The following is a 13,854-nucleotide window of genomic DNA, read 5'->3' as shown; positions in this document are numbered from 1 at the left end:
CCATAGATTCAGTTATAGTGAACAAAGATTATCTTAACCAGGAGAGTTATAAATCAGACGATTAGACATTTTCAGAAATTGTTCATAGGGCAAAAGTATAGGGTAGATTGAGCAGAGGCAATAAGGCCTTTGTGATATCTAACTTAGCTATCTATCTTTTCTGTCTAAAATGTTTCTCTGTGTACTATAAACTTTAACTTCATAGTAACTGTTTCTATATGCTTAATAGCTAACCAGCTTTTCTTATTTCTATGGCTGTCTAATTGATATATATTCTTATTCAAGGTAAAGGAGGGGCTGTTACTCTAACGACTTTTAGACATTCAGGGACTTGTTGACTAGAGACACATTGGTCTGATTATATCCTGTTTGTGTCAGCTGCGGGTCAATTCTAAGAGTGGTGATCATTTCTAGGAGATTCCAGATGATTAAGGCAGTAAAAATACAGATTCCAAGAAAGAGAAAGAACAAAATCACACACAGATCCCAAGTAATGCCACGTCCTCCAGGCCAGAATACGCTTCCTTGAAGACATATCCCCCATGTCTGGACCTTGTCAAACAACATGGTTGACCGTACTGGAACTGGACGTGGCAGTCACCAGTTCAAATCCCAGTCAGGGCACATGCCTGGGTTGTGGGTCAGGTCCACGGTTAGGGGCGGGCGAGAGGCAACCTACCCATATTTCTCTCACACATTGCTATCTGTCTCCCTCTCTTTCTTCCTCTCCTATTCTCTCTAAAAATAAATAAATATTTTTTTAAAAAATGAGGGAATTGGGCTTAATTATCTTGGGGCCACTTCCAGTTCTGAAACTCTGGCATATTCCTCACACAATGCAAATTACAAAACTAATCAGATAACTGCGGGGAGCTCAACATCCGGACACAGCTGGAAGTCAGGGCCGAGGGATGTGAGCTTCCTAATCAGACTTCTAAAGACAAATATTGTTTTGTGCTTCCGTGATTCAAATGCCACAAATGTGGATTTTGGATGTCAGGTGCAGGGGAGGAAAAAATTATCCTATAGCTACGTAAGTACTCAGTTGGGGCTCTGTAACAAACGACAGGTTAACAAGAGAAGAACAAACAGGACTTTATTAACATATATCTCACGTGTACATGGGAGAAACTCAGGGACGCATAACTCAAAGAGATGGCTTAGAACTCAGGCTTATGTAGCATCTTCAACAAAGAACAATACATTTGTAGAGAAATGGCAGGACAAATAAAAGTGGTTTTAGGCTTCCGAGGTTGGCAAACTGTATGAAGATAAATATATGGGGAAAAATTAACCAAGTAAGGTTTGTGTGCAGGTTCCTCTGGTGCCACCTCTGGGCTGAGAAGAGTCTAAAGTCATCTTCAGTAAATGAAATTTTATACCCTGCCTTTAGGCAGGAAGGGAAAAGGTATAGAGAGCTTCTCCTGCATTTGCTATCTCTTAATTTCCTTCAACTCTAAATAATTATGTTGAAGAGGCATGTTGCGGGGTGACATATTCTAGTTTCCTTCACAGGTTGTGTGGGACCAGCCATCCATCTGCAGGTGGAATCACTGAAGAAAATTGGGGATTACAAAACTGAGGAATGTACCTTCTTCTGGCACCCAAGGCAAGCTCCTAGAACCTCAGCAGGACCATACAGAGCAAAAGAAAGAATGCTGGAGTCAGTCAATCTGGATCCAGCTGGGTGATCTTGGGCAAATTATTCTCTCTCAAATAAATTATTCTCTGTTTTTCCATTTACATGCAACTCAGATGTAACTGAATCCCCTGTACCTACCCGAGACTTAAAGGCAATCTCGCCCGTAAGCACGTTAAAACACACACGTATGCTCCCGACTTCAAAAGCAAAGTGAATATAATGAGTGTTTGTCCTGAAAGTTTTAAGGAGGGAATTACAGTGCACATTACACAACAAAACTTCCAAAAAGTCTTGGCTCCGTAGGAGAGGAAAAATCATTATAACCCCTATTATACTTCTGAGTTCTTGGCTGAGACATCTGTAGTAAAAGACAGATTAAAAGCAAAAAGCAGACACATGCATATATCATCCATACATGGGAGATGCCCAGGAAAAATTAATACCCCGAAGAGGTGGCTCCAGAATTCAGGATTAAATACCATTTTAATAGGGAAAGAGGAGAGGGGGTTGGCCTCTCAGGAGAAAGTACATGATTTGTAGGAAAGACAAATGGGCCCTTAGAGGGACACGTGGGAGGTGTGATAGTTTGTGACAAAGTTTGTCTGGGGGTGCTGTTGCCCTTCTTTTGTTCTTACAGCTGGATTAGCGATAAAATGAAACTGACTCGACTCGATTAACAGGAGAAAAGCCAATTTAATATGTGTGTACAGAAGAATCACAATATTATGCTTTCATAAAATGAGGCTCAAAGAAATGATCAAACCAGGAAACTATACTTTTTAGACCAAAAAAAAAAAAAAAAAAAGTTGACCGGACAAAGAAAGTCAGGAATCAAACAAGGTTTGGGCATGTATTAATGAGGGATTGAAACAGTAATAAATTAGAAAATAGGCAGTAAGATTTGATTGTATAGGCCTTTCCGCTCTGAGTTGTTTAGCTCTAACGATGAGGGTGTTTTCCTGGTGGGTGCGGGGAGGTGCCTTTCTTTCACATGGGAGGTTTGTTTTCTGCATCCAAGGAGACAGGGAAGGTCAAGGTGCCCTTCTGGCACTGGCCGCTAGTCAAATAACTTTGTTTTTTTTAAGATTTTATTTATTTATTTTTAGAGAGAGGGGGAGGGAGAAAGAGAGGAGAGAATCTATCCAGCGACCTTTTGCGGGATGACATCTGCCGCCTTTCAACTCCTTCCTCAAATTCTCTTTTTATTAGCTGCCACAAGTGTTCCTCTCTTAACCTCTTTTCCTCTTCCTCTCTCTCAGTTGCTGACACCCCTTCAGGCGTTACCTGCAGTCGAGCTGTCCCTCTCTTACGAACAGCGGTGACCTCACCTAACCTTCCTCTGAAGATTGTCTACAACAAATCATTAAAATACCCTTGGTCTCAAACACTGAGGAAGAACACAGACCTCACTGTGTTACTCTGAGGATGAAAGGAGATAAATATGACAAGTGCGCAGCACAGAGTGGCAAATGTGTGTTCCTCTTGCTGGCTTCCTTTCTCCTGGACAATAGTGGAAAGACAGAGGAGAGAGAGGGCAGGAGGGGGGAGAGAGAGAGACAGAGAGAGACAAGCAAGCTGCCCTAGGAGAACTACCGATTACTTGAAACCAGGCCATACGGAGATTTTTTAGCCTGCACCTGAACCCTGTTTTGTGCCACCCTCTCACCCACATCTTTCCAAAGTCCCCACAACCCTCCTTCACCCAGTTCCTTACCTAACTTTGCTCCTCAAACATTACCCCTCACAGCCAGTTCCCTACCTGACTCTTACCCCACCTGTTCTCAGCTTCCTACCGGCAGGTGGTCATGGACTTCCTTAAATAGCCAGGCAAATTATTCACTGAAATAGGACCCTGCTCTCCTTTCCTGAAACCCCCTCTGTACCCAGCTCACGAGGCATTAGTAATTCCAGTCCCTGTGAGCCAAAACCAATTGCGCCCAGTTTCTTATAAAGTTAAACGTGCATTTACCGAATGACCCGGTGTTCCACTGCCGATATTACGCAACAGAAATAAAAGTGTATGTTTACACAAAGATTCATACACAAGTACTCCAGCAACTTTATTGGTAATGACCAAAACCTGAGAGCCACCCAAACGTCTATCGCCAAGAGAATGGACAAACTGCTTACTCCACACAACGGGCCGGCTATGAAAAGGAGTGAACTACTGATACAGGCAACCGCGCAGATGAAGCTCAGGAACAGTATGCTGAGCAACAGACGCCCTCCACTGAAGGTGTGCGTGCTCGGTGCTTCCGTCTAGACGGACTTCTGGACCCTAAAAGGCAGAACGAACCTGGTGACAGAGGTCAGTGGAGGGGCAGGGGGATAATGCAAAGCAACAGGGAGAAACTTAGGGGGTCGATGAGAACGCTGTATATCTTCGTGGTAGTGGTCATTCCCCAAGCGTATACATTATCAAAACTCAACAAACGGTACACTTTATTTTTGTGTGTGTATACACTGTGAATAATGAGAACCGTGTGTGTGGAAATAGCTAGTACTAACTGAAAGTGATTCATTTATTAATTTTTAACTTTTTAATTTTTCAATAACAGTTGACATTCAATATTGTTTTATATCAGTTGCAGGTGTACGGCATAATGATATAATTTACTAAGTGATCCCCCTGAACACGTATGGTACCCACCTGGCACCATACATAGTCATTACAATATTACTGACTGCATTCCCTATGCTGTCCTTTACCTCCCCACGACTGTTTTGTGACTACCGGTCTGTGCTTCTTCACCCCCTTACCTTTCTCACCCAGGCTTTCAATCCCACTTCCATCTGGCGACTACAGTTTGTTCTCTGTATCTATGAATCTGTTTCTGTTTTGTTTGTTCTTCAAACTGTACACTTTATTTTTTTTTCCTATGGTTTCTTTTTTTTAAAGATTTTATTTATTTACTTTTAGAGAGAGGGGAAGGGAGTGAGAAAGAGAGGGAGAGAAACATGCAAGAGATATATCGATTGGTTGCCTCTCACAGGACCCCAAATGGGGACCTAGCCTGCAACCCAGGCATGTGCCCTGACTGGGAATTGAACCAGCGACCTTTCAATTCACAGGCTGGCACTCATCCCACTGAGCCACGCCAGCCAGGGCAAACTGTACACTTCAAATGGGTGCATTTCATTGTATGCAAATTATATCTCAGTGAAGTGGGGCTTTTAAAAACTGTTCTGTTTCAGCCCATCTCTCAGAGGCAGGCCCTAAATATAACAACTGGATTGTAATTCGGGGCCCTGGAGCAGGCTCCCCAGAAGTCTCTCCCAGGTTTGCACAAGTTCAAAAGCTGGAGAAAAGGAGTAGCTTTCCTAGCTCAATTCACCAAGTCGGAGTTCATCCTGCTGCCTGCTGAGAGCAGGCCTGAACTATTTCAGGCCCAAGGGCAACATCCTCCAGACGTTTCTGTCTGGAAAGAGCAGGAGATCACCATGGCAATCTGTCCCGGGCCCAGCCCTGGCAGGGCTCCAAAGCACACAAATAAAGCCATTGGAATGTGGAACGGGGTTCAGAGCAGGGAAACTAGGAAGTTGCCAAGTTTTCATGAAAATCAACAATGTGAGACCACCACTCGTGGAAGGTGTCAGTAGGGGAAGGTCAGGGTTCCAGCAGGATCAGCCCAGGGATGGATGTCTCTCTCTCTCTCTCTCTCTCTCTCTCTCTCTCTCTCTCTCTCTCTCTCTCACACACACACACACACACACACATACACACACACACAGCTTGGAGGAGAGCAGCACTGCCTCTTGAAAAACTTGGCCTGCTGACATGAGAGCACAGAGGGCACCTTCTCCGTGAAGCCTTCCCTGATCACCTTAAATCAAAACGCAGCCTACCCCCGCACCTCAAACTCCTGCTCTACGTTTCTCTATAGTGCTTAGCACCACCTGACGTACAATATATTTTACTTCTTTATCTTGTTTATTCCCTTGTTCATGTGTCAACCAAGCATTAATGAATCAGAGGCTTTGCTAGAATTAAATAACAAAGTTTTATTCAAGGATCTTAAGCGAGTGAATTACAACTCAGGAAACACTACTAGGCAACATGCAGCGTATTCTGAAGAAAAGAAAAAAGTTGAGAGTTCTTATAGTAAAAAGCATGCATTTGAGAAGAATCAGTCCTGCATTCTTAGCTTCTGATTTGGTCCGAGATAGTGATCTGCCAGATGTCCAATGGGCTAGACATGCGAACATTCTTTCTTAAGTTTTTCAGAAGGTTATCTGTAGAATTTAGATGCCTCCAGGCATTGATACCCAACTGGAAAGTTCACAGGTTTAAGGTCCCAGGCTAGGTGAAGTAAAATAAAATCATTGTCCTCATGTTCTCGTCCACTCTGATTTCTGTCAGCTTGACTACAGTGACTCCATCTTGTTTCTGCACTCTTTCCTCAAATGTCAGCTCCATGAAGACAGGGGTTTTTATCTGTTTTGTCCGCACTCTATCTCACATGCCTACGACTGTGCCTGGCATATACTAGATGTGCAGGGAATATTACAGAGCAGGGACTTCTCTGAACATCTGTTTTCTCATCAGCAAAATGGGGATAATATTCCTCCCATAAGGTTGATGCGAGGGTTAAAGGAGTGAGTTTAAGGCTATGGGTTAAGTGCCCAGCCCCTAGTGGGGGCGCTAGTGGCATTCACTGTTAGAGCTTTAACTTGGTGAGGCTTAATCACGAACAGGCCGCTCCTTACCACCCTTCAGCATCTTGGTCCACATTTAAGAACAACTTTCACGCTTGCATTGGCAGCACATATACTAAACATTGAAACAATATAGAGAAGATTAGCATGGCCCCTGTGCAAGAAGGACACATAAATTCATGAAGTACACCCTATTTTTTAAAAGAAAAGAAAGAAAGAAAAACAAATTTCATGGGAACTTACCTTGCCTCCCTGACTCCTGAGCCCAAGAACTTACCGGTGTCCTAGTTCTGCAAAACCACTGATTTTTAAAGACAATGGAATCAGAGATGAGTCCACAGTGGCTGAGTAAATGAACTAATTCATTCTTTGGCAAACAAGGTCTTCAAAAATGTAAAGGTGATTTGAACTGGCAGGATATATTTAACCTATAAAAGGAGAGAACAGGCATGTCTTCCATCCTTAACATGTGCCAGGTGGCACGTGAGGCACCTGACATGACTCATGTTGTTTTGGCTTTCATCTTACAAGGAAGGAATCTGAGAATGAAGAAACTGAGGCCAAGAGGTCAGGTCACCAGCAGGAGACCTCACAGCATTAAGCAGCAGTTCAGGAGTTGAACCCACAGCTGATGAAGCCCCAAAGCCTGCGTTCCTGCTGTCTTGGCTCAACTTCTTTGGAAAATCATTTGGTAGAAGACCTCTCTGCCAAGCTAGGAAGTTTGGATATATTTTGTAGGCAATTCTAAAAATAAAAAAAAAATTAAAAAGCAGCTGAATATAAATATACAGGAACTACTAAGGAAGGAGGAATTATTTCTGCTCGAGGTAAATCAGAAAAGCTACAGAGATGAGGTGGGCCTGCTTCGGGGACTTGTATCTCTGGCCCATCAACTCATCTTTGCAGAAGTTCCCCCTGGCTTTTGGTTCCAACACATGACCGTGAACAGCACTTCCTATTCACAGGAGTCTTCTGTCTGGGCATATTTTCAACAGGTCATCCCTTTGGGATCCTTTCTTTTTATTTATAGCCCTTTGCGTCATTTCATAGACAGACTTTTGCATGTTCTGACAACAACCACTCTCTGAATGGTTGGATTCCCCAGCACTATACACTTGAAGAGAGTAAAGAGCAGAGAGCATAGAATTTGGTTCAGTGACTTCACATACATACATACCTTGAAATTCACCAAGGTGAAAGTACTTACACCACAGAAACCAGTAAATGCTACAAATCAAGACTTTTTCCCCCGCTAGAGAGCCTATTGTTAAACATTGCGCCAACACACAACTAGCTTCCCCATGGTGAAAGAGCAGAGTCCTGGATGGAAGTCAGAAAACCTGAGTCCTAGTAAGCCACTGACATGTAAACAGGGCAGTAATTTGAGCCTCAAAAGCTCATTCAGGCTGTTATATGGAGAATGAAGGTCAAGAAGCAACACTGGAAGCTGGAAAACCAGCTCAGAGGCTCTTGCAGCAAACTGAGTCTGATGGCCCGGGGTAGCGTGTGAATGGATGACGGCTGTACTAGTCTCCTGGGGCTGCCGTAACAAAATCCTGCAAACCTGGTGGCCTAAGTAACAGGGTTTTTATGACAGTACTTTGTAACTGTGTGGATGATCTCGCTGCTCTGGAGACTAGAAGTCCACACTTAAGGTGTCAGCAGGGCTGTGCTGCCCCTGAGACTCGGGGTAGAACCTTCCTCCCCTCTCCCCAGCTTCTGGTAGTGGCCATCAGTCCTTGGTGTCCTTGGTTTGCAGCTGCCATCACTCCAGTGTCTGCCTCTGCCTCTGCCATCACGTGGTGTTCTCCCCACATGCCTGTCTCCTCACGTCACAAGGGCCCCAGTCGTCGTGGATTAAGGACACCTCACCGAACCCTACTCCATCCAGCATGATGTCATCTCAACTAATCACACCTGCAGTGACCCTGTTTCCAAATAGGGTCACATTCTGAGTTTCTGGGGGTTAGGACTTCAACACATCTTTTGGGGGGACACAATTCAACTTGTGACAGGGAGAGATTTAAGAAACTGAATCAATAAGATTTAGGGATTGATTATGTATTTGGACGAGGAACACATAAGAGCTAGAAGTCAGGGTTATGAAACCGGAAAAGCCGGCGTTTGGAGCTGCCTGTCGCCTACCAGACTCAATAGGCAGAGACAGGGACTGAATCTTTATGGGCACTTTATTCAGATGGCCGGCAAAAATTCCATCTTAAACTGATCCTTTTTACAAGGAGAAGAAAAGTGTAGCTAAGAGGTTTGGAATTCAGGGACAAAGGTAATCAGATACAAAGCCGCAGCATTCTTTCATCCCTGTCCCGGCAGTGGGTGTCTCAGCAGGACAATGGCCCAGATAGCATCTTGACCGCTGGCCATCCTTTCCAGGCACAAAGGTGGAGCTGCCTGTGGTCTCCTGGAGCCAGGGTGGGTCATATCTTTAGTTCCTGGAACAATAGCTTTTTTTTTTAAGGAATTTTTTTAAAGATTTTATTTACTTATTTTTTAGAGAGAGGGGAAGGGAAAGAGAAAGAGAGGGAGAAAAATGTTTGTGTGTGGTTGCCTTTTGTGCACCCCAAACTGGGGACCTGGCCGGCAACCCAGGCGTGTGCCCCAATTGGGAATCAAACCGGTGACCCTTTGGTTCGCAGGCCTGCTCCCAATCCACTGAGCTACACCAGCCAGGGCTGCTTTTTACATACATTGATTACTAAGCTTATTGGCTATTACCTGAAACTAAAATTTTTCCAACATTTCAGTCCCCCATCATTTCCCCACTGTTAATTTAAACGAGCTTATTTCTATGAGGCCCGTTTCATGGGGAAGTGCTCATTTTGCTGTTAAGCACGTATCTTAGCATTAGACCACCTGGTAGGGGGCTTCAAAATACACTTAACTGCAGATCTACATGAGGGGGCACCTTGTATGCAGCAACAAGCTACGATATTGAAGAAAATGAAATCAGCAAATGCGTCTCTAAGACCAGTAATACTAGGCTACCAGGAGGTTAGGTTAGACACATCAGTACCAAAGAATCCCTCTCTTCGTCATTTACTTGCTTTATTTTACGCTCTGTGAGCTGTGGATTATCAGTCAGGCAGAAACAGCAGAGTCCTTTAAATTCTTCACGTCCATGATTATGTCTTAAAAGGAGGCAGTCTATAGCTGCACGATTCTCCAATACGGCTTCTCTGACTTGTCTTAGGTCTTGACTAATGGCACTGTTGGCCTATGAGGTGGCATTCAAAGCTTTTGCCACAGCACAAACTCATCTACTTATTTCTACACTCAAATAGGTTACCATGGCTGGCATTACAAATATAGTCAAAGACACGTGTTCCGCGGGGCTAAAAAGGTGCAAATCACCATTACGATCAGGCACAAGGGAGCGCTCCCGCGAGCCCAGGTGAGGTGGGGCTTCTGAGACATAAACACTGTCAGTCTTCCCAGAGAGCATGCTCTCCCAGAACTGGTTGCTGGAACATAGGAGTAAACAGGCCTTCCACGTATTACCATCCTGCAGGCAATTTACCAGGACCAAAGGCATAAGATACGGCAGAGGTGGTGGTGCAATTTGTCTTCACACCCGCTGAGAGCACGGAACAGTTTTTAGCACATTGACAAAAGTTGCACACTCTCTAGCTGGGGCTCTACTAGCGACCCTTAAGGAAAGCATTCCCCTGTCCTTTAGAGTTACCACGGGCCCCCAATTATAAATATTGTAGTAGGTCATTTTCTTACCAATATGCTCAAACACAGTATAATTTTGAAGGCTTTCCAAGGGAGTACAAACACCTACAGGACATGAAGTGAAAGCTTGTTCAACGTAAGTTCCTCCTGCAAGGCAAAAGTCAGATATGTTTAGACCATGTTTTGCTAAATATTCCCAAATATTTTCATCTCATTTGAAAGGGATAAGATGTCCATCCCATGGGGTTAAATAAAAAGTAATGAAAAGAACCTAAGTCATTGTTTTTGAAAGATGATTTTCAGGTCTTTTTGAGGTTCGGCAGTCCATTGTTCTCTGGTGCTTTCTTTACTCAGGTGTGATGAGTCCAAGGTTTTATTTCTGCCAATGTCACTGCGGTGGGGGTGGGGAGGAGCACGTCCCAACACCCAGTCCACTCTTCTTCTAGTTGGCCCTCTGGAGATCCTGTCTTCCAGGTCTTGAGTGACACCTTGTCTCCAGGCTCACAGGAATGTAGCCAAACCTGTGGGGAGAGGTCTCTAATACCAGCAAGGTCACTCATGACAGCTGAGGTCTGACTTAAATGTTGTACATATTTCTTTACCTTCACTTCTTGATCTATATACATAGCTCCCACCCTACTCACAGCCTGAAATGGTCGCCCATACACAATTTCACAAGGATTCAACTGAATCCCACTTCGAGGAGCCGCCCTCATCTTAAGTAGGACAATAGGCAAAGCTTGATCCCAATAGAGATGAGTTTCTTGACCCAGCTTGGCTATGTTTTTCTTCAAGGTGTGATTCATCTTCTCTGCCTTCGCAGAGGCCTGAGATCCCCATGCTGTGTGGCATCTCCACTTGATTCCTAAAAATTCACTAACCTTCTGTGTAATTTCTGAAACAAAAGCAGATCCATTATCGCTCTGGATGCTGCCAGGGAGGCCAAAGCAAGGAATTATTTCCTTCAGTGAGGCTTTCACTACCTGAAGGATTTCTCCATTCTAGTAGGACAGGCTTCTACCCATCCTGAAAAGGTGTCAACAAAGACCCACAAATATTTCCACCCTCGGACCCTTGGCATCTGGGTAAAGTGTATTTGCCAGTCCTCAAGTGGGCACTGTCCTTGGTATTGTTTCTCTTCTTTCTTTTGATGGGTTGTTCTTCTGGCACACAACACATCTAGCAATTACTTTTCATATGGCTTTAGAAGTTCCAGGTCCTGTGAGCCACAGCTTGATATAGGTGGTTAATGAGTATCTTCCATAGTGAGTGGCCTCATGCAAATGCTTCATGCCTGGCTCTACCAAATGTTCGGGAAGCAGTATAACTCCTTTCTTATTCTTTCTCCATCCACTATCAGCACATCCTCCATCAAAACCCCCACTCTTAGCTTTCTCTAAGTCTGCAGACAAATATTCAGGGTCAAATTGTGACAAGTCTAGAACTGGTCCAAAGACATTATATATGTTCATACAGCAGCTTCTTGCATCACTCAGTCAGATGGCTCCCTCTAGCCACTTCAGTGTCCCCTTTCTGATGCCCTGGGCAGTGCATGACTGCTACCTGTAAAGGTACCTGAACAGCTTCTAACAATTCTGAAATTGCTGCTGCATGCTTAATCTCCTTTTTATTGGAGGTTAATAGTCCTCTTTCCTTCCAGGTTGAACCATGCACATGCAAAATTAGGAAAGCATATCTTGAGTATGTACACGCATTCACTCTCCTTTTGTGAGATAATTCCAGTGCCCTCGTCAACGCAATCAGTTCAACTTTCTGGGCAGAGGTTCCCAGCGGCAAGGTCTTGGCCTCCACTATTCCTTCAAGAGTCACAATTGCATAACCAGCCTTTCCGTTTCCTTTTGTCCATATAACTGCTTCCATCTGCATATAGAGTCCAGCCTGCCTCTTCCAGAGGCTGGTCCTGTAGATCAGTTCTGCTAGAACACACTTCATCAGTTATCTCAGCACAGGCATGCATCAGTGCAAACAAGTCAGGCCCTGGGAGAAGGGAGGCAGGATTTAACTTACTTACAGTTTCGTGGGAGACATTGGGATTGTCAAGGATAGTTGCTTCGTACCTGCCCATTCTTCCAGCAGTGATCCGCAAATTTCCCTTTGGTTCCAGCAGGCTCAACACTGGGTGGGGTGCATAAATGGTGACAGGCTGTCCCAAAGAAAATTTTTCAGCTTCCTGTAAGAGCTTGCAGGTGGCTGCCACAGCTCTCGAGCAGGCTGGCCACCCCTGGACAATGTGATCTAGTTTCCTTGACAAGTACACGATGGACTGTGAATGTCACTAAGTATTTGGGCGAGGACTCCTAGGGCAATGCCCTGTCTTTCGTGCACATATCATTGAAAGGGCTTTAGTAGGTTTGGAAAACCCAAGGCTGGTGCAGGAGCCAGGTGCTGGGATAGCACCTTCAGGGACTCAAAAGCCTGAGAGTACCCCTTCATCCATTCTAAAGGGCTGTATTCCAGTCATGGTTTAGCAATGAGGCCAAAATTTGGAATCCAAATGTGGCAGTAGCCTGCCATTCCCAAGAATACTCTTAACTGTTTCCTGGTATTGGGAACTCTTGTTTGTTACCTAGAGATCTTTTTCCTGTTTCCAATAAGACTCCTTTAGCCAGATTCAATCAGGAACCCAAGAAACCTCAGCCTCACTGCTTGTTGGCAAATCTGGGTTACTGTGCTGATACTTCTTTCTTTAAAGATTTATTTAGTTATTTTTAGAGAGAGGGGAAGGGAGAGAGAAAGAGAGGGAGAGAAGCATCAATGTGTGGTTGCCTCTCATGTGCCCCCAAATGGGGACCCAGCCCGTAACACAGGCACATGCCCTAACTGGGAAAGGAACTAGTGACCCTTTCGTTCACAGGCCAGCACTCAGTCCACTGAGCCACACCAGCCAGAGCTCTGTAGCCCAGAAGGCACCTTGATTCCTAATGATCGACGTCATGACCTGGGATTCTAACCTGAACCAAAGTAGAATGATTCAATCAAATGTGAAGACAACAGGAGGTGCCAAGAGTCGGATGAGAGTCCCCAAGTGAAATCACTTGGCAGCTGCTAGGGAGTCTCCATATCTGCACCCTGGGGGCCCCCCAGTCCAGGCAGCCAATGGGACTCCCTGCCAAATACCCAGACTTACTGGAAAGTCCCAAAGTCTGTCCTGGAGCAGAGTCACCAGAAGTTACACACTGATTTTGAATAGGCAGCAGTCAAATAAACTAAGTAGGGAACTCAGAGAGAGAAGTAGACTTCGGGATGAAGGTGATGAGTTTCATTCTGGACATATGGCCGCTGCCTTGGGGACTGCGCAGGCTGTGCCGAGCAGCTCTGGGCGTTCTTGGACAATTCAGACCTTCAGGATCTTAGCTGCCTTCAGCTCCATGAACAGCCCTTACCTAAAGATCTTGTCCAGATAGAGCTGAACAGTGACAGAACGTGCCATCCCAAAATATGCCACTTATGTTGAGTTAAAGATACTTAAAAACCAGCAGGTGTAAGAAGGACATTCTGACTCTCCTCCCCCCTTTCTTCTGGAAAGCAAGAGATAAAATTTCCCTGTGAAAGTCACCCTCCCATACCAGGAGGAAACATTCTTATCACCAGAGGTGGGGGAGGAGGGGAGTGTGAAGGCACAGAGAAACCTCTATAAACAGACCTTGTGAAAATAACTCATCGTCCTCTAGTCTCCCCATGTCTTTTAGTTACTGTCCCCACTGCCCATCAGTGTCCACACTAGTACATGAGCACTTGGGCCTATCCGATTTGGGGGTCTTCATTTTTGTATGGGGCTCCCTGGTCCATGAAACATCTGTATGCTTTTCTCTTGTTACCTGTCTTGTCAACTTAATTCTCAG

The 13,854-nt window shown here is 44.8% G+C and overlaps 1 non-coding gene across 1 annotated transcript; it reads left to right on the top strand.

Moving 5' to 3' along the window:
* The first annotated feature begins 6,393 nt into the window (after window positions 1-6,393).
* On the top strand, window positions 6,394-6,497 carry LOC112299692 (U6 spliceosomal RNA). Its single transcript, XR_002974284.1, has one exon. It is a non-coding gene; the product is annotated as a U6 spliceosomal RNA (small nuclear RNA).
* The last annotated feature ends 7,357 nt before the right edge of the window (window positions 6,498-13,854 follow it).

The sequence above is a fragment of the Desmodus rotundus genome, chromosome 3 (assembly GCF_022682495.2).
Source record: "Desmodus rotundus isolate HL8 chromosome 3, HLdesRot8A.1, whole genome shotgun sequence".
Taxonomy (NCBI): Eukaryota; Metazoa; Chordata; class Mammalia; order Chiroptera; family Phyllostomidae; genus Desmodus; species Desmodus rotundus.
The sequence above is the reverse complement of the archived record's forward strand: the minus strand, read 5'-3'. Positions and strand labels throughout refer to the sequence as shown.